Consider the following 18,830-nt stretch of genomic DNA (forward strand, 5'->3'; position numbering starts at 1 on the left):
AAGAATGACAAAGAACAGGAAACTCAGATCACCAGAGGTCTGTTTTTACTTCAAGATGACATAATCATTAAGAGACCAAAGGTCAAACTGCCCATTTCCCTCGAAAAAGCCCAGAAACAGGATGAAAAATAAACTATTCAGGGGATGTTTTCCAGTCCATGTGGGTCAGTGGTGGAAAGATGGTGATCATCAACAGCTTTGTGAAGATTTTAAGGGACCAAGAAACCACCAACGGTGGCCTTTTGGATGGCTGGAAGCTCAATATCCCTTAAACTATGAGAGAAAAGCGTCACCTTACCAGCATCTTTAATCTTTTATCACACGGTGGTGGCAGCGTCATGCTGTGAGGATTCAGTTATAAATGATGTTACAGACAAAGAATCCCAAACAATTAAGACTGAATGCAACCAGTGTATAAGGGAGCTCTACAAAGTGTTGACTTTGGGGATGAATGCGTCTTAAATTGACCAGTTTTGTGTTCTCTTGTTTAATTGAACGTATTCTGAGTCTATAAAGGTTTTTATTTTTGATCAGCTCATATCGCCCAATAAAAATCTACTTAGATTCCAGGTTGTAAGACACCAAAAGAAGGAAAAGTGCCAAAGGAAGCGAACGCCTCTCGGCCAAATATTAGCATGATTCTCAACATGTTGCTTTAACGGAGGAGATAACTTAAATGGGAAAGTCACAATCTTTTAATTGAGCTTTTTACGCACTTTATCCGCTACCCATAGTTGTGTTTTTTTTTTAATTTATTAATTCCTATAAACAGAAAACTGAACTCCGGAGCAAAAATATCCACTGCTCTCCCCGAGATGAACGCACACCATCTGCCATGAGGATGTGCATCTGAAGAGCAGCATGTGAGCCACGCAGGGATTGGCTCAGTTTGAGCAAACTTCAAAGGCCACACAACAAACCTGAGGGGCCAACTTAACTCCACTGGAACCCATTCAGAAGAGTCGAGCTGGAAAGGGATCGTGTTGTTGTCGAGGAAGAATATTTAAGATTTGAAGTGTTCTTAGAAGGGATCATTTAAAATAAACAAATAAATATATTTTACAGTCAGAAAGACAATGCGTTTCTACATTTGTGAGATTAAGAAAAACAACAACTCAAAAACAGAAACTCAGGGACCGAGGGGGGGACCGAGGTAAAGACTGAGGGGGGGGCCGAGGTGAGGAATGAGGTGAGGACAGAGGGGGGAATCGAGGTGAGGACCGAGGTAAGGAATGAGGTAAGGACCGAGGGGGGGACCGACGTGGGGACCGAGGTGAGGACCGAGGTAAGGAATGAGGTAAGGACCGAGGGGGGGACCGAGGTGAGGACCGAGGTAAGGAATGAGGTAAGGACCGAGGGGGGGACCGAGGTGAGGACCGAGGGGGGGACCGAGGTGGGGACCGAGGGGAGGGCCGAGGTAAGGAATGAGGGGGGGGCCGAGGTGGGGAACAACGTGAGGACCGAGGTAAGGAATGAGGTAAGGACCGAGGGGGGGACAGAGGGGGGAATCGAGGGGGGGGACCGAAGTGAGGACCGAGGTAAAGACTGAGGGGGGGGCCGAGGTGGGGACCGAGGTGAGGACCGAGGTAAAGACTGAGGGGGGGGCCGAGGTGGGGAACAACGTGAGGACCGAGGTAAGGAATGAGGTAAGGACCGAGGGGGGGGACCGAGGTGGGGACCGAGGGGAGGGCCGAGGTAAGGAATGAGGGGGGGGGCCGAGGTGGGGAACAACGTGAGGACCGAGGTAAGGAATGAGGTAAGGACCGAGGGGGGGACAGAGGGGGGAATCGAGGGGGGGGACCGAAGTGAGGACCGAGGTAAAGACTGAGGGGGGGGCCGAGGTGGGGACCGAGGTGAGGACCGAGGTAAAGACTGAGGGGGGGACCGAGGTGAGGACCGAGGTAAAGACTGAGGGGGGGGCCGAGGTGGGGAACAACGTGAGGACCGAGGTAAGGAATGAGGTAAAGACTGAGGGGGGGGCCGAGGTGAGGACCGAGGTGAGGACCGAGGTAAAGACTGAGGGGGGGGACCGAGGTGAGGACCGAGGTAAAGACTGAGGGGGGGGGGGCCGAGGTGGGGAACAACGTGAGGACCGAGGTAAGGAATGAGGTAAAGACTGAGGGGGGGGCCGAGGTGAGGACCGAGGTAAAGACTGAGGGGGGGGCCGAGGTGGGGAACAACGTGAGGACCGAGGTAAGGAATGAGGTAAAGACTGAGGGGGGGGCCGAGGTGAGAACCGAGGTGAGGACCGAGGTAAAGACTGAGGGGGGGACCGAGGTGAGGACCGAGGTAAAGACTGAGGGGGGGGCCGAGGTGGGGAACAACGTGAGGACCGAGGTAAGGAATGAGGTAAGGACCGAGGGGGGGACCGAGGTGGGGACCGAGGGGAGGGCCGAGGTAAGGAATGAGGGGGGGGGCCGAGGTGGGGAACAACGTGAGGACCGAGGTAAGGAATGAGGTAAGGACCGAGGGGGGGACAGAGGGGGGAATCGAGGGGGGGGACCGAAGTGAGGACCGAGGTAAAGACTGAGGGGGGGGCCGAGGTGGGGACCGAGGTGAGGACCGAGGTAAAGACTGAGGGGGGGACCGAGGTGAGGACCGAGGTAAAGACTGAGGGGGGGGGCCGAGGTGGGGAACAACGTGAGGACCGAGGTAAGGAATGAGGTAAAGACTGAGGGGGGGGCCGAGGTGAGGACCGAGGTGAGGACCGAGGTAAAGACTGAGGGGGGGGCCGAGGTGAGGAATGAGGTGAGGACAGAGGGGGGAATCGAGGTGAGGACCGAGGTAAGGAATGAGGTAAGGACCGAGGGGGGGACCGAGGGGAGGGCCGAGGTGAGGAATGAGGTGAGGACAGAGGGGGGAATCGAGGTGAGGACCGAGGTAAGGAATGAGGTAAGGACCGAGGGGGGGACCGAGGGGGGGACCGAGGTGGGGACCGAGGGGAGGGCCGAGGTAAGGAATGAGGGGGGGGCCGAGGTGGGGAACAACGTGGGGACCGACGTGGGGACCGAGGTGAGGACCGAGGTAAGGAATGAGGTAAGGACCGAGGGGGGGACCGAGGTGAGGACCGAGGTAAGGAATGAGGTAAGGACCGAGGGGGGGACCGAGGTGAGGACCGAGGGGGGGACCGAGGTGGGGACCGAGGTGAGGACCGAGGTGAGGACCGAGGTGAGGACCGAGGTAAAGACTGAGGGGGGGGCCGAGGTGAGGAATGAGGTGAGGACAGAGGGGGGAATCGAGGTGAGGACCGAGGTAAGGAATGAGGTAAGGACCGAGGTGGGGACCGAGGGGAGGGCCGAGGTAAGGAATGAGGTAAGGACCGAGGGGGGGGACCGAGGTGAGGACCGAGGTGAGGACCGAGGTAAAGACTGAGGGGGGGGCCGAGGTGAGGAATGAGGTGAGGACAGAGGGGGGAATCGAGGTGAGGACCGAGGTAAGGAATGAGGTAAGGACCGAGGTGGGGACCGAGGGGAGGGCCGAGGTGAGGAATGAGGTGAGGACAGAGGGGGGAATCGAGGTGAGGACCGAGGTAAGGAATGAGGTAAGGACCGAGGGGGGGACCGAGGGGGGGACCGAGGTGGGGACCGAGGGGAGGGCCGAGGTAAGGAATGAGGGGGGGGCCGAGGTGGGGAACAACGTGGGGACCGACGTGGGGACCGAGGTGAGGACCGAGGTAAGGAATGAGGTAAGGACCGAGGGGGGGACCGAGGTGAGGACCGAGGTAAGGAATGAGGTAAGGACCGAGGGGGGGACCGAGGTGAGGACCGAGGGGGGGACCGAGGTGGGGACCGAGGGGAGGGCCGAGGTAAGGAATGAGGGGGGGGCCGAGGTGGGGAACAACGTGAGGACCGAGGTAAGGAATGAGGTAAGGACCGAGGGGGGGACAGAGGGGGGAATCGAGGGGGGGGGACCGAAGTGAGGACCGAGGTAAAGACTGAGGGGGGGGCCGAGGTGGGGACCGAGGTGAGGACCGAGGTAAAGACTGAGGGGGGGGCCGAGGTGGGGAACAACGTGAGGACCGAGGTAAGGAATGAGGTAAGGACCGAGGGGGGGACCGAGGTGGGGACCGAGGGGAGGGCCGAGGTAAGGAATGAGGGGGGGGCCGAGGTGGGGAACAACGTGAGGACCGAGGTAAGGAATGAGGTAAGGACCGAGGGGGGGACAGAGGGGGGAATCGAGGGGGGGGACCGAAGTGAGGACCGAGGTAAAGACTGAGGGGGGGGGCCGAGGTGGGGACCGAGGTGAGGACCGAGGTAAAGACTGAGGGGGGGACCGAGGTGAGGACCGAGGTAAAGACTGAGGGGGGGGCCGAGGTGGGGAACAACGTGAGGACCGAGGTAAGGAATGAGGTAAAGACTGAGGGGGGGGGCCGAGGTGAGGACCGAGGTGAGGACCGAGGTAAAGACTGAGGGGGGGACCGAGGTGAGGACCGAGGTAAAGACTGAGGGGGGGGGGGCCGAGGTGGGGAACAACGTGAGGACCGAGGTAAGGAATGAGGTAAAGACTGAGGGGGGGGCCGAGGTGAGGACCGAGGTAAAGACTGAGGGGGGGGCCGAGGTGGGGAACAACGTGAGGACCGAGGTAAGGAATGAGGTAAAGACTGAGGGGGGGGCCGAGGTGAGAACCGAGGTGAGGACCGAGGTAAAGACTGAGGGGGGGACCGAGGTGAGGACCGAGGTAAAGACTGAGGGGGGGGGCCGAGGTGGGGAACAACGTGAGGACCGAGGTAAGGAATGAGGTAAGGACCGAGGGGGGGACCGAGGTGAGGACCGAGGTGAGGACCGAGGTAAAGACTGAGGGGGGGGCCGAGGTGGGGAACAACGTGAGGACCGAGGTAAGGAATGAGGTAAAGACTGAGGGGGGGGCCGAGGTGAGGACCGAGGTGAGGACCGAGGTAAAGACTGAGGGGGGGGGCCGAGGTGGGGAACAACGTGAGGACCGAGGTAAGGAATGAGGTAAAGACTGAGGGGGGGGCCGAGGTGAGGACCGAGGTAAAGACTGAGGGGGGGACCGAGGGGGGGACCGAGGTGAGGACCGAGGTAAAGACTGAGGGGGGGGCCGAGGTGGGGAACAACGTGAGGACCGAGGTAAGGAATGAGGTAAAGACTGAGGGGGGGGCCGAGGTGAGGACCGAGGTGAGGACCGAGGTAAAGACTGAGGGGGGGACCGAGGTAAAGACTGAGGGGGGGGCCGAGGTGGGGAACAACGTGAGGACCGAGGTAAGGAATGAGGTAAGGACCGAGGGGGGGACCGAGGTGAGGACCGAGGTGAGGACCGAGGTGAGGACCGAGGTAAAGACTGAGGGGGGGGGGCCGAGGTGAGGACCGAGGTGAGGACAGAGGGGGGAATCGAGGGGGGGGGGGACCGACGTGAGGACCGAGGTAAGGACCGAGGAAGGTCCACAGATCACCTCGGACAGTTTGAGATGAGTCAAATTCTACACATCGACTGTGCATAAGATGGACGGCGCGATGGCCTTAAGATGTAAAGCCAGTGGGTGTTTCTGGGTTCTCAGGAACCTTGTCACGGTTCTTCTAACCACTGGAGAAAGTCCAAAACCACCACCTGCAGGCTGGTTATTACGACAATTCAGCGCTCCCACCTGCAGTGTGCATGAAAGCAGAAAAAGGACTTTTGGAGATCCTTTTAGCCTTCTGAGGGAACTCTTTGTTTTAAATGCACCTATGGCTGTGCCTAAAAGCACAAAACCATTAAAGTCCACTTCACAGAGTGCCGGTTATCGTATTCTTCCACATCTACATTGTTTTTCATTGTGGTTCCACTTCTTCAAATAAAATATTAGCAAAGTGACGCAGAATGAGCAGAAAAGTCTCACAGAGAGTGGAAAACACAGCCTCATCCGGACACATTTGGATAATGTAGATAACATAAAGACTTTTATTCTCACTGATAATTTCCAGCTTTTTCTTCCCATTCAACATCTTGTACAACGGAACTCTGTTAACTCTAATCTCCTCATTGAAAAGTTCTAAATAATCTTAGCAACATACACATATGCTAGCCACGCGTGCTAATTGCATGCGGAAACTTTGCCAATTTGTCTAAATTACAGCAGAAGTGGAACTAAGTGAAGAGCCGTTTGAGAGCCAAAAGAGAGTCTTTTTGTTGAACTGAGCCAAACGATGCGTCTCACTGAAAAGAGCAGGAAATTCCCATTTACTGCCTTACTAACAAAGACAACTAGAGCTCTATTATAACTTGGCACACCTCCTCTGGCTCCAACCCACCCCCCCGCCTAAACCTCTGTGTGAATTCAAGGTGGCTACTTCCACTTTCTTTATTCAGTCTGACGGTATTTGGTTTTACCACATTGTAATTGTGGTAAATTGCTCACCTAAAGGTTTGGCTGTTAGCTTTTACATTTTTACACACTGCAAAAACTTCTCGGTTAAGGTTAGATATTAAAAACATGATGGTTTGTGGTGAAACTGACATACTTACATCCTGGATTACTGGCTAATGAAATCCCACCATCTTGGTTAAACTCGCACATACATTACTTTGAAGGTCATGCCGGATTGTGCAAAAAAAGGCTTTAAATTGCGTGATTTTTTCACGTTTTCCCACAAGATCGGGCTGACTAAACTGTTGTGTGGACAAGATGATCTTTGACAGCTGTGTTGCCTCGTTAATAACTGATTACGCGAGAGAGTTGTACAGCATATAGATGTTGTCATGAAAAACAAAAACGGCAGCAACTCCCATCTCAAGTGAATGCAACCATGGCAACAGTTCACGAGGAATGGCTGACACCTCGGCCTGTTAATGCCGAACGCGGCTGATTTATAAGCAGCAGGAGGGTAGCGGCACTGGTGCCTGATAGGATCTGTGTTTTCACTCTGCTTCCTACAGCAGGAAGAGGGCCGAAGACGAGAAAAAAGTACGGAGCAGGTGGAAGGAGGCGATAATAAACCCAGATAAGGTTTGTGTGGTCAAAGAAGCCCTGTGGGTTGAACTGACCTCATCACACAGAGACAGCTTATTAGTGTTTGTTAGGCTGTTTTTATGTCGGAGTAGCCCCCCACCCAGACTCCTTAATCCTTAAATACTTTATAATCTTTGCTGAGAGTGATAATTCTTAGCCTCCCACTTTCCTTGTTATTGCCTTAAATTAATTAAAAGTCCGTTCTTCAGTCCCTTTGCTGTCTTTTCTCTTTAAAGTCCACTTGAAATGTTACTGTAACAACATCCAGTATGAGCAAATAAACTTATCCAAGGCACTGCAGCCAAATATGGCACTCGCATATTGGGGCAATGATGCATCGCATAATCCATCTGTTTTCTGTTTAACTGCCTCCCTCTGGTACGGCTCAGCAACCTAACAGTGAATTAATTGTTCATCTTTCTTCACTACTGCATCTTAATAAAGATGTTCGAGCAGCATATGGCTCCAGTCGCATGCTCCTGATTATGTATCCAGGCTTATTTTCAATTATCTTTGGCTTATTTTCTGATATTTACTCGAGAGTTTGACTGAGCCGTGCGGATTCATGCTGCACTCTGAACCCCGGTAGGCATGGTAATGCAAAACTACATTTCTCAGGACAATCTGAAGGGTACCAGGAGAAATGCTCTAAGTTTACAAGATACCTTTGACCTTTCACCTTTCACATATACTTCTGAGCATCCTGTCACCTCCTTTTCATCACTATAGGTAAGTATTATTGTTCGATAGCTGTGTTCAGGACTTTAAATGCCACAAAGCCTCTGCATTAATGCTCCTTTGATAAGATGTGATCAGAAATGACATGATCTCCTTACATGAGACGCAGGTGGAGGAGGGTGGGATCAGTGTTCAGAACTCTGCTGAAATAAAGCCTTAAACCAGGGATGTCAAACTCCGGTCTTTGAGGGCCGCTGTCCTGCAGGTTTTAGATGTTTCCCTGCTCCAAAACACCTGATTTAGATCGAGGCCTCATTAGCTCGTGTGTGCAGAATGTAACAATCTTTTGAGGAGATCCATTTAATCTGAATCAGGCGCTTTAAAGCAGGGAAACATCTTAAACCTGCAGGAAAGCAGCCCTCAAAGACCGGAGTTTGACATCCCTGCCTTAGACAGTCAGTCTGTAAAAACTAAGTTGGATTTGAACAAAATTCTCCACCCAAGAATGTTTACAGAGATGCATGTTTTACTGACACAGTGTGTATTATATGCATTTTATAGCAGATTTAACTTGAAAAGGGGGAAATGTTTTGCCCCCCTCTTTCTTTTTAATCAAAATACCACCTTAATTAAAACCGTACTATAAATCACTACCAAAAAGTCAAAGCACAGCATTCCTGAGCCACATGGTTTGATGTATTGTGTTGGTTTTATCAATGCTGTGATAGGAGAAGGTGCATGAAGAGAAAAGAAAAAGAACCAGAAGAAGAATGCATGTGGACTCCCTTAAAATGGTTCCACCAGAGCTCACTCCAAACAGGACACACGATCATCACCTGCACAGAACTCAGTGGACTGTTTCACGCTTGTCTGCACTTTCGGGCATGTTTAAGTCTGTTACTTTTACTGTGAAAACACTTTTTCCCTTTTAGTATTCCACTGAGGTATACAGTTAATATCCACAGGCAAGATACCTGCATCCTCTCTGCATACATCCCCCATTATCACAGCCACGGGGAGTCAGAAGAGCTTAAACACACATCCAGCATATGGAGGCATTAGCACACATAAAACATGCGCATATCTACACGTGTAATTTGACATGAGCACACATCTGCATACACTTGCACCATTATAAGAGGCCTGCACAGGCCTATATGCAAACAACACATTCGATTACAGCGCTGTAGGCAAGATGTGTCGAGGAGGCTTGAAATCTTCAACAGCTGCAGATGTGAACAGATTTTATCAGATGAAGAGCAGGAGAGCTGGTCCACTGATGTCCCGACATAAGAGTATACTTTGAAGAAGGCGGCAAATCGTCAGCCGTCAAATGCACAAGTGAATAATGCAATTTTCTGCTTGGTGAATAATACTTCAGAGCAACAGAAAGCATCGGGCTCCTTTAACCGCAGAAAATAGAAAACAGTCCAAAACCAGCCGTGTTTAACATTAAGTATCAGTAGCTGAGGCTACATTTGAGGCAGGGAATTTTTTCTGTACGTCAAAGTGTTTTATTCAAATCGACTCGGGCTTATTGTGGGTTTTTGCCCTCGCGTGTCTTGTTCTGTTTTACTTCCTCTCCCTGTGGGTCATGTTGTCAGTGCAGTTCATTAATATATAAACAAGTGCTTCACAATAAATTCAGTAAGAGAAATAAAAACATTACAAAGTAAAAGGTTGTTTGAATAAAAATGACAAGAAAGTTTAGCTGTGATTCATTAGTCTTCATTTATTTATGGTCCTGTTTTTCCAGTTGTACATTTTCTTATGTACAAATATGTTCAAATGTATTTATTGATTGAAATATGTCAGATTCTGTTACAGTAGCTGTAGCTGCTTCCGTGTGCTGACTTCTGTTACTTCTAGGTCAAAGCCTGAGGTGGGGACCGTGGGGAGGACCGAGACGGGGACCGAGATGGGGACCGAGGAGGGGACCAAGGAGGGGACCAAGCAGGGGACCGAGATGGGGACCGAGGAGGGGACCATGGAAGGGACCAAGATGGGGACCGAGGTGGGGACCGAGATGGGGACCGAGGTGGGGACCGAGGAGGGGACCGAGGAGGGGACCGAGGCGGGTACTGAGGTGGGGACCGTGGGGAGGACCGAAACGGGGACCGAGATGGGGACCGAGGAGGGGACCATGGAAGGGACCAAGATGGGGACCGAGGTGGGGACCGAGATGGGGACCGAGGAGGGGACCATGGAAGGGACCAAGATGGGGACCGAGGTGGGGACTGAGATGGGGACCAAGGAGGGGACCAAGCAGGGGACCAAGGAGGGGACCAAGCAGGGGACCAAGATGGGGACCGAGGTGGGGACCGAGGAGGGGACCAAGGAGGGGACCAAGCAGGGGACCGAGATGGGGACCGAGGAGGGGACCATGGAAGGGACCAAGATGGGGACCGAGGTGGGGACCGAGATGGGGACCGAGGAGGGGACCATGGAAGGGATCAAGATGGGGACCGAGGTGGGGACTGAGATGGGGACCAAGGAGGGGACCAAGCAGGGGACCAAGGAGGGGACCAAGCAGGGGACCAAGATGGGGACCGAGGTGGGGACCGAGGAGGGGACCAAGGAGGGGACCAAGCAGGGGACCAAGATGGGGACCGAGGTGGGAACCGAGGAGGGGACCGAGGAGGGGACCGAGGCGGTACTGAGGTGGGGACCGTGGTGGGGACCGAGCAGGGAACCGACGTGGGGACCGAGGTGGGGACCGAGATGGGGACCGAGCAGGGAACCAAGGTGGGGACCGAGGTGGGGACCGAGATGGGGACCGAGCAGGGAACCAAGGTGGGGACTGAAGTGGGGACCGAGGTAGGGACCAAGGAGGGGACCGAGGTGGGGACCGAGTAGGGGACCAAGGTGGGGACTGAAGTGGGGACCGAGGTAGGGACCAAGGAGGGGACCGAGGTGGGGACCGAGTAGGGGACCAAGGTGGGGACTGAAGTGGGGACCGAGGTAGGGACCAAGGAGGGGACCGAGATGAGGACTGAGGAGGGGACCGAGGCGGTACTGAGGTGGGGACCGTGGTGGGGACCGTGGAGGGGACCGAGGCGGTACTGAGGTGGGGACCGAGGTGGGGACCGAGCAGGGAACCAAGGTGGGGACTGAAGTGGGGACCGAGGTAGGGACCAAGGAGGGGACCGAGGTGGGGACCGAGTAGGGGACCAAGGTGGGGACTGAAGTGGGGACCGAGGTAGGGACCAAGGAGGGGACCGAGGTGGGGACCGAGTAGGGGACCAAGGTGGGGACTGAAGTGGGGACCGAGGTAGGGACCAAGGAGGGGACCGAGATGAGGACTGAGGAGGGGACCGAGGCGGTACTGAGGTGGGGACCGTGGTGGGGACCGTGGAGGGGACCGAGGCGGTACTGAGGTGGGGACCGAGGTGGGGACCGGGGGAGATGCACAGAGCACCTCGGACAGTTTGAGTCAAATGTATACCTGCAGAAATAACTGTAGTCTTGAATAATTCCTGATTTAGCACAGTCTCATTTTTTGCAATTTAAATTTACAATTTAAATTTGACAGCACCTTTGGAACCACATTTGATAGTTTGTCGTCAGTGATTGTCTGATTCTATGAGTGTAAAGCTTGCTGGTTAGATGCCTGTTCTTCGTTTGTCCTTCAGGTTCTAAACACAGCAGGGACAGCAGCTCCTAATCACATTAATCATAATCCCAACAGCAGTGCCATATGTACACAGATGCATCCGACATGCCTGAGTAACAGATAGATGCTTCGTGATGAGAATCATCTCTACAGAGCAGTGTCAAACTGTGCCAATATGCCAGTGGGCGGCTTGTGTCACCGTTTTGACTGAGATCCTGAATTCCTGCAGAACCGGGTGAGTTTTCAACTTCACTGCTACCTGTGCTCCTCTGTGTGGGTAAAGATGATGCTTGAAGAGCATAAAAGGTGTCCTTAAAGCTCGAAAGGTCACTGTGGAAACCCTAAAAAGACAATACACACTCCAACCATCTACCCAGATGACGCCTTGGGTATGAGCAGCGATGTCGGTCGACAGCTCAGCTTCTCTTTTCAGCACCGAGCCAGAAGCCACAGCTTGTCTGGCTACTGGTGCATTTGTAACATTGCTGTAAGAGATAGCAAGTGGAATCATGACCTTTCTGGTACGTCCACTCGTTTGTGACCTTGCTTAATTTACCTACCTCTTCGTGATAATTGTTCTCTGGTTCAGAATTTGCGGCTGAATTACCCCAAATAGATCTGCCTCTGGCACAGTGTAGCAGAAACAGGGCAGGCAGTGTCATCTGCTGCTGGGTGGAGATGTCGGATTTGCATATACTTCGATTACCTTAACTAAAAAAAGAGTGTTTGAGGAACTAAGGAAACATGTTTCCCAGGATAAATTGAAGTCTGTGGACCAAATGAGTTTCTAGAGGAGGAATAACTGCTGGAGAGGCTCTCCAGTTGTCTATTCCACCTCCTTTTCTGTCGGTTTTATTCCTAAATACACCAAAATTAATTTGACATTTTACAGCTTCAATCCTTTGTTCAGGAAAGTTTACTTCGTATTAAAAAGCTTTTAATGAACCAGTAACAAATCTGAATACTGTTAAATCAGATCATACTGTACAGCTTCCATCTGGTCTGATCTGTCATGAACTACCATTATAATCATATTTACCTACATATTCATTAAAGCAGAGCCAGTATTTAACCTGCATCAGCTGTTAACAGATGAAGTTCTCATCTGTGCTGTTTGAATCCAGCAGCAGATAAGTGAGAATGAATTACTGAGAGATAACAGAACACAGTGGATCAGACAGAGGACACTCTGGCCCACTTCCTGATACTGTCCACACTAATCAGATACTGAATGGCTGCTCATTATTCAGACAGATATTGGACCGTCAGCGCTCTGCAGGTAAGATCAGTGCAAGCTCCATTTGAAAACACGTGGGCCAAGGCTACATGTGCCCGGTACAACCCAACGAGCGTCTGATCTACCTCCTGCATCACTTCATTATACTTTGATCCCTTTAATTGCTGCTATTCACACTTCCCCTTCTAGCTGTACAACCGACTCCAACCCATTTATATAAGTACAGACAAAAGGTTGTGCCCACTTTCTCACAGTTTAAATGTTCTCAGTCTGATACAGAACCAGGAAGGTGCAGCAAAGTCCAGATTCCCCACCATGTATTCATGTTGTCAGTCTGAACTCATCTATGTGTTCGGATTAATTAGATTTAAGCTTTAAAGTGATGTCACTCACGTTTGTCATCTGGTGGGAAGATCAGTCCTTCCTGATACCTGAAACGAGAACAAAGAAAGGAATGTATATTATTGAGCAATCTGCTAATGCAACATTACATAATTATTACAGCAGCTTAAAGTCCCACAAGCAGAATCAGTTCCATGAACCCTGATGTGTGTGGTGCTGCTCAGTTTTAGCTGTGAGCAGACACATTCATTGTCAGCCAAAATTCACGAAAAACACAATCTTTGAGGGGGTTAAAAGAACCAGAAGCACAGCCAGAGTGGCTGCTGGAGAGCTTTTGGGTAATTCGCAGCGGAGCTCTTAACAGTTGTGACACTGTTCTGGCTGCCCCCACCATCATTAGACCAGTTAATTTCCTGACCATCCACAGGTTTCAATTTCCACACTTGTAACTGTGCAGCCTCAGTACTGAAATAGATGAGATGGAGGCCAACAGCTTAGGCATTTACCCCTTTCCAAATGATTTGGCTCGAGCAAATTGCAAAATTACAAAAAGGCATATTGAAAAGTAGAAAATGGATGGCGGTATGAGGTATTGAAAAGAAAAACAGTTGGTTGAGGATGTGTGAAACTAAAATTTTTCCAAGAGGACAAACAAGGACAAAACTGCCAAGCAAAATGTCACGTCACTGGAGTCACAAAAGTTTCTTCAAATGTCATTTGAAGAGAATAACATCTAGAAAAAGACAAAAAAACACCTTGAATTAAACTTCTATAGCATGAGCTGCTTCTACAGTAAAGGAACCACTTTATTTGTAGCCTTTGAGCAGAAAATGACCCGATGACCCTAACGTTACTCACAAGGAATCCAACTACTTAGAGGACAGGCAGGAGATAAAGTAGAAACAATAGAAATCAATAATAAGTTCAACAATAAGCATTTGGGGTGTGACGATACACTCAGCTCACAAGACGAGATTTAAAAAAAAGACTAAAATGACTAAATTTATGACTGGACCAACAGACTTTTATTAAACCGAGCTGCACATGCATTTTTAAATGTTTTATTATAACTCTTTATATGCATGATGTAAGCATGAGCTTTTAATAAACTTCTTCTTCCACAAATTGAAACTAAATTGCCGCGGTGCACGGCATTATTTCCATACAATGCTCGCATATTGTCCGTGTCTTATCAGTCACTCTGCTGCCATTTATCATTTCCGCCGGATACCAAAATGCTGCCAAACAAACGATTTGAAAGTGGCGGGAACATCTTCAATTGTAATACCGGTATTTTCCGTCATTTTGTCTGTTTGTTGCTTCTCCTTCTCCTCCTCTTCCTTCTTTTTCTTCTTCTTCTTTAGGTTCTGGCAGACTTGACGTAGCAAAGACGCATTACTGCCCCCACAGGTCAGAAATAGAAGTTTTAATAGTTCACAAATCTCGCGAGACAGATTTTTAACGCGACGAGAAAGATCCTCGAGTTTAATATCGCGAGATCTCGTGATCTGGATCTCTATCACGGATTCATCACAGTGCGACAGGAGCTGTATTATAACAGAGAACTGAGGAAGGAAAATGCAGCTATTGGACAATTTTTAGCCTTTTCTTGTAAATTGCTACATATTTTTATGTGTTTTACAATCTGTGATGATATTGTGCTGGTGTTGGACATCCATTTGTGGAAAATGTTGAGACCTTTTCATGAATTGCCTCAAACTCTGGGCACATCTAGCATATTATATCATATTGTTAGTCAATTGAGTTTATTGTTTGACATTTTAGATCATAAACAGCTGGCGATCCACATCAATCTTTATTGGTCTGACAGGATTCATAAAGTTGATTCTATTCTCCCTAACGTGCGTCTTGTTCTCTTCTCTTTAACATAGGTTAAAGTTCAACTTGTCACTGAGAGAAGCCTCTCGGCGCTGACGCTTGCTAAAAAGAAAAAGACTTAAAACAACAAGAGCTTAGAGGAGTTCATATTTATGTGTACTGAAAAGGAAATCTTCAGGTCGAGATGAAAAAGAGGAAAAAAGTTTCATAAAACCAGACAAAAGCAGCGCAAAGAAGCGAGTTGGGCTGGAAACTGGTCCCAATCCAGCCCTGGCTGTTGGTGTCATCAAACTTGTCACCATGGCAACCCAGAAAATGGAGAAAAAAAACTCATCTCAGATAGGCAAAGTTTATCTTCTAATATGTTTGACTGAAGTGGATCCATCTCAACTCAAACCAGTATCTTTTCCTCAACCTTACTAAGTGGTTTTGGCGCCTAAATCCGACAAAACTGAAAAAAAGTAAAATGAAACAAATGAAAAGCGATGCGTCGACGGTGGACACGAATCATGGATTCATGGGACTAAGCCAAACCTCCACAGTTTTCTTGCAGCTTCATAAGATCTCACATCTGTAGACCTGATTCAGTGGCAGTTTTAAGATGTTTTGGTATCACAATATTCTATATTTTTTCATGAGTTTGTCCACAAAGTTGATCAAAGAAACCCATTTCACAAAATGAGCTGAAAGTGTTGCACATTACATTTTCTACCATCTTATGTGGTACAGAGACGTGCCACCAGACTACTGAACAATCAAAATAAACACGCTCAAACGAATCGAAGTACACGTTTCCACACTTTCTCTCAAACCTTTTTATTACAGCAGTTCCGAAGAGGGAGGGCAGCAGATGGAGATGAGATGGAGAGGAAGTCCTGAGCGAGATTTAATGTTTTGACTGTGTAGTCGAACCCACTGAGTCATCATGACACCGATGCTCATTTCATCTTTTAGCATTTGTTGCCAAACTGCATCTCTTTGCAGTAAAGAGACGTTGAAATGGAGCGACTCGAAGGGAAATGGATTCATTCTAAAGACGCAGAGGTGGCTGACAAATGGATGTCAGCGTGGAGAGAGAATGAACACAGGCAAAAACAGCAGAATGAATCACAGACGAGTTCGCTCCATCTACACGTCTGCGTCTGAGAGATGACTTTAAACGCAGAGAGGAGGAGTGACAAAGACGGAGCATGATTATACCAGACAGAAGAAAGATGAGTGGAACACACAGTTTCTTTTCCTTTTAGTCCACTTTCTCGGGCCATCTTCTCCCCCATGCTGATCATTTGTCATATCTCCACATCTCTCTCTGCTCTCGTGCCACTCCCTTTCTTGCCTTTCTTAAACTTGTTTCAGATGTGATCACATCAGACAGTAGAGATTATCAAAAGCCCTCTCAGGCTGCCTGCCTCTGAATAAAATTGGACTACTTGAGTTTTAAAAGCCAGCCGTCTACTTTGATCTCAAGATAGCATTGCTAACATCCGACAGTGCACTCATATGTGTGTGTGTGTGTGCTTCAGAGATGGTTTTACGAAAAGGAAATCTTCAGCTGAGCTTACAGTGGTTCTCATTTTAAAAAGAAGCTACTCTGGGATTTGGTTTAGATAAACTGTTTTAAGAGGGCAGATGTAAGAATGATGCATAGCTAAACATGACTTCAGGAGCAGAGGGAAGTTTTGCAGATGCTTCCCTCATTTTAAGCATCAAAGCATCACGTTGCAGCATCCGAAGGCTCCAGCTGGCTCTGCTTGCTGCAGGAAGTCAACCTCATTTGAAGCAGCGCCCCCAGAGCTCATCGATGACCCGTGATAAGTGGTCCCATGTTTCACCATCAGCTCAATCAATAATGAAGGCAAGCGGCAATTAATTCGCTAATGACCGTCCTCAAGAGTGTGTTTATGATCTTATAATGACACATTACCGCAACAGAAAGGCAGAGCTGCAGTTACAGAGGCAGACTTTTGGAAGACTCACGAGTACAGCTCCAGTGTAACATAAATGTCTGTGACTCAGATTATATAATCCAAACAGGAAGTTGTATATCCCGTCTCACCCAAGCCACAACAAACCTAATTTAGGTGTAATGAGTAAAGCTTTGGTTACCAGAGTGTTTATCTTCTACGGAAATGTGTTCAGATGCAGAGTTTGATGTGCAGTTAAGGTGAAAAAGGTGATTAAATAGTCGCCTAATACAAAAAACAGAGGCCATGAACACTGGTTCATGACTTCTTCATTACTGGTGCTGATAGAAGAAAAGCCTGAATGATAAAATGTCTATTAAAATAATAATAATAATAAAGTGTCTCTCAACCAGGGTGACTTTTTTATGTGCAAACACAAACAAAAAATATATGAAAACAAGAGTCTAAATGCACCGCAGCGGCCGACAGGTCAGTGCAGTTACAGTTGGGCAATCGGAGCGTTCTGCGCATGCTCGAGATTTTTTCCCGCGATCGTCACCCGGAAGTGGAAGGAGACATATTACTGTTGTTGTCGTCAGAAAGAAAGAAACAACGCGATGGAGAATGCGCCGTTGTGCATCGTCTGTGCCATAACCAGCTCATCACAGATGGAGAGGGACGCAGCTTCATCTCGCTCTGCGTTCGCCATCTTTCTGAATGCCTGAGTTTGTTGTTGTTGGTGGTGAAGACGTCAATAGGAAGTGGCTCTATTAGCGATAGCTGAAATGGGGACAGCGCCACCTATGGTACCGGGGTATGACATGCTTTGTGCCAGTGATTCCATTCATTCACCGCCATATATCCAAGGATAATTACCCTCACATAAGGAGCAGAACTATAGCTATAATCCAGTTAATCTCTGCATGTAAACCCACTGACTGACTCCACAGCTGACCACAGACAAGCCTTCGCATTGTTATGGAGGAAGCACTGGTCATGGTTGTCTGATCTAATTATGTGTGAACTTTCCACCATCTTCACAAACACACACTGATTCCATTACAAAAGTCCTCATCTGTGCGCAGTCATTAGTAATTAGGCCCTTTTAAAGATGACGACAGAAAACGAGCAGAGAAAGCTCCGTAAAGCAGCAACTTTGTTGCTAAATACCAGGAGTGCTGGGGGATGGGGGGTGAAGGCTAATAAAGGGAAGGTTATTACTCTTTATCGGGTGCTTTAAAAAAAAAAAATTGGCTAACGGCATGCAGGAGGGAAATATGTCTTAATGTCAGAGCAAAAGTAAAGAAGTGCTGAGGCATGAATGTAATAGCTTATGGAAAAATAGAAAAATGCTAATTAAACCAAAGTTAATTCATGTCTTATCTAATTAAAACATGCATGCCATCTGCAACGTTATTATTTCACTTTTACAGCAGGTAAGAACTCCAGAAGCTGAATAGCTGCTCTGTAGATAGACTGCACAGACGCTGCACACACAGATAGAACGGAGCTTGATTTGCACCCGTTTTAAAGGCAGTGGGTGAAACTCAGCAGGACTTTTATGGGGTTTTTTTTACCTAAAAGTGATCAGATCAGAGTGTTAATGTTTTTTATCCATGACAATAAGAAAGTGACTGAATTCTAAGCTTTGTTTAAAAGTGTTTTTGTGCTAGTCCAAGGTAAATTCTCCTAATTGGTTGTTTAAATGTTTAAAGAACACTTTTCTAATCTTACTGACCACTCAAAGCACTTTCAGACAACATACCACAAACCCTCATTCACATTCTGTTGCTCAACAGATTCCATGAACCAAACAGGAAGTTGGGCTGTAAACCCCGTTTTACCGATGCCGCAAGACCATAAATGTTGTATATGCAAGTGAAACCATCAGAGCAGGCATCTGTGTGCCACCAGATCAGCCTCAGAGTGTAACGGTAATGATCCCATAAGTCTCTGGAACTCCACCGGAGGATTAGAGCATCTTTTTTCCAAAAGATATTCCCTTATTTTGTGTTTTAATGATGGAGATTCATGTCTGTGCAGGATATCCCACATGTGTTCTGATCAGTTTCATGAAACCTGATGACTGTGATAGACAGGCAGCGCATCCAGGGCCTACAGCACCTCTTGCTCAATGGCAGCTGGGATAGACTCCCGCCCTCCCACCCTGAAATGGATTAAGCAGGTTTAGAAAATGGACGGATGGATGCAAATCTAATGAAATGTGTGTGCTCTGGCTGCATGAGCATCCCGTATCAGACTGCCTCACAT

General features: G+C 48.9%; 1 long non-coding RNA gene across 2 annotated transcripts in view; it reads right to left on the reverse strand.

Moving 5' to 3' along the window:
- The window catches only part of LOC140313905 (uncharacterized), a 201,103-nt gene that overhangs the window by 111,158 nt on the left and 71,115 nt on the right, over positions 1-18,830 (reverse strand). For both annotated transcript variants that reach the window (XR_011917103.1, XR_011917102.1), the window contains exon 2: positions 12,868-12,905. This is a non-coding gene — a long non-coding RNA (uncharacterized lncRNA). The remainder of the gene's footprint in view (positions 1-12,867; positions 12,906-18,830) is intronic.

The sequence above is a fragment of the Leuresthes tenuis genome, unplaced genomic scaffold, assembly GCF_036924035.1.
Source record: "Leuresthes tenuis unplaced genomic scaffold, fLeuTen1.0.hap1 SCAF_9, whole genome shotgun sequence".
Classification (NCBI taxonomy): domain Eukaryota; kingdom Metazoa; phylum Chordata; class Actinopteri; order Atheriniformes; family Atherinopsidae; genus Leuresthes; species Leuresthes tenuis.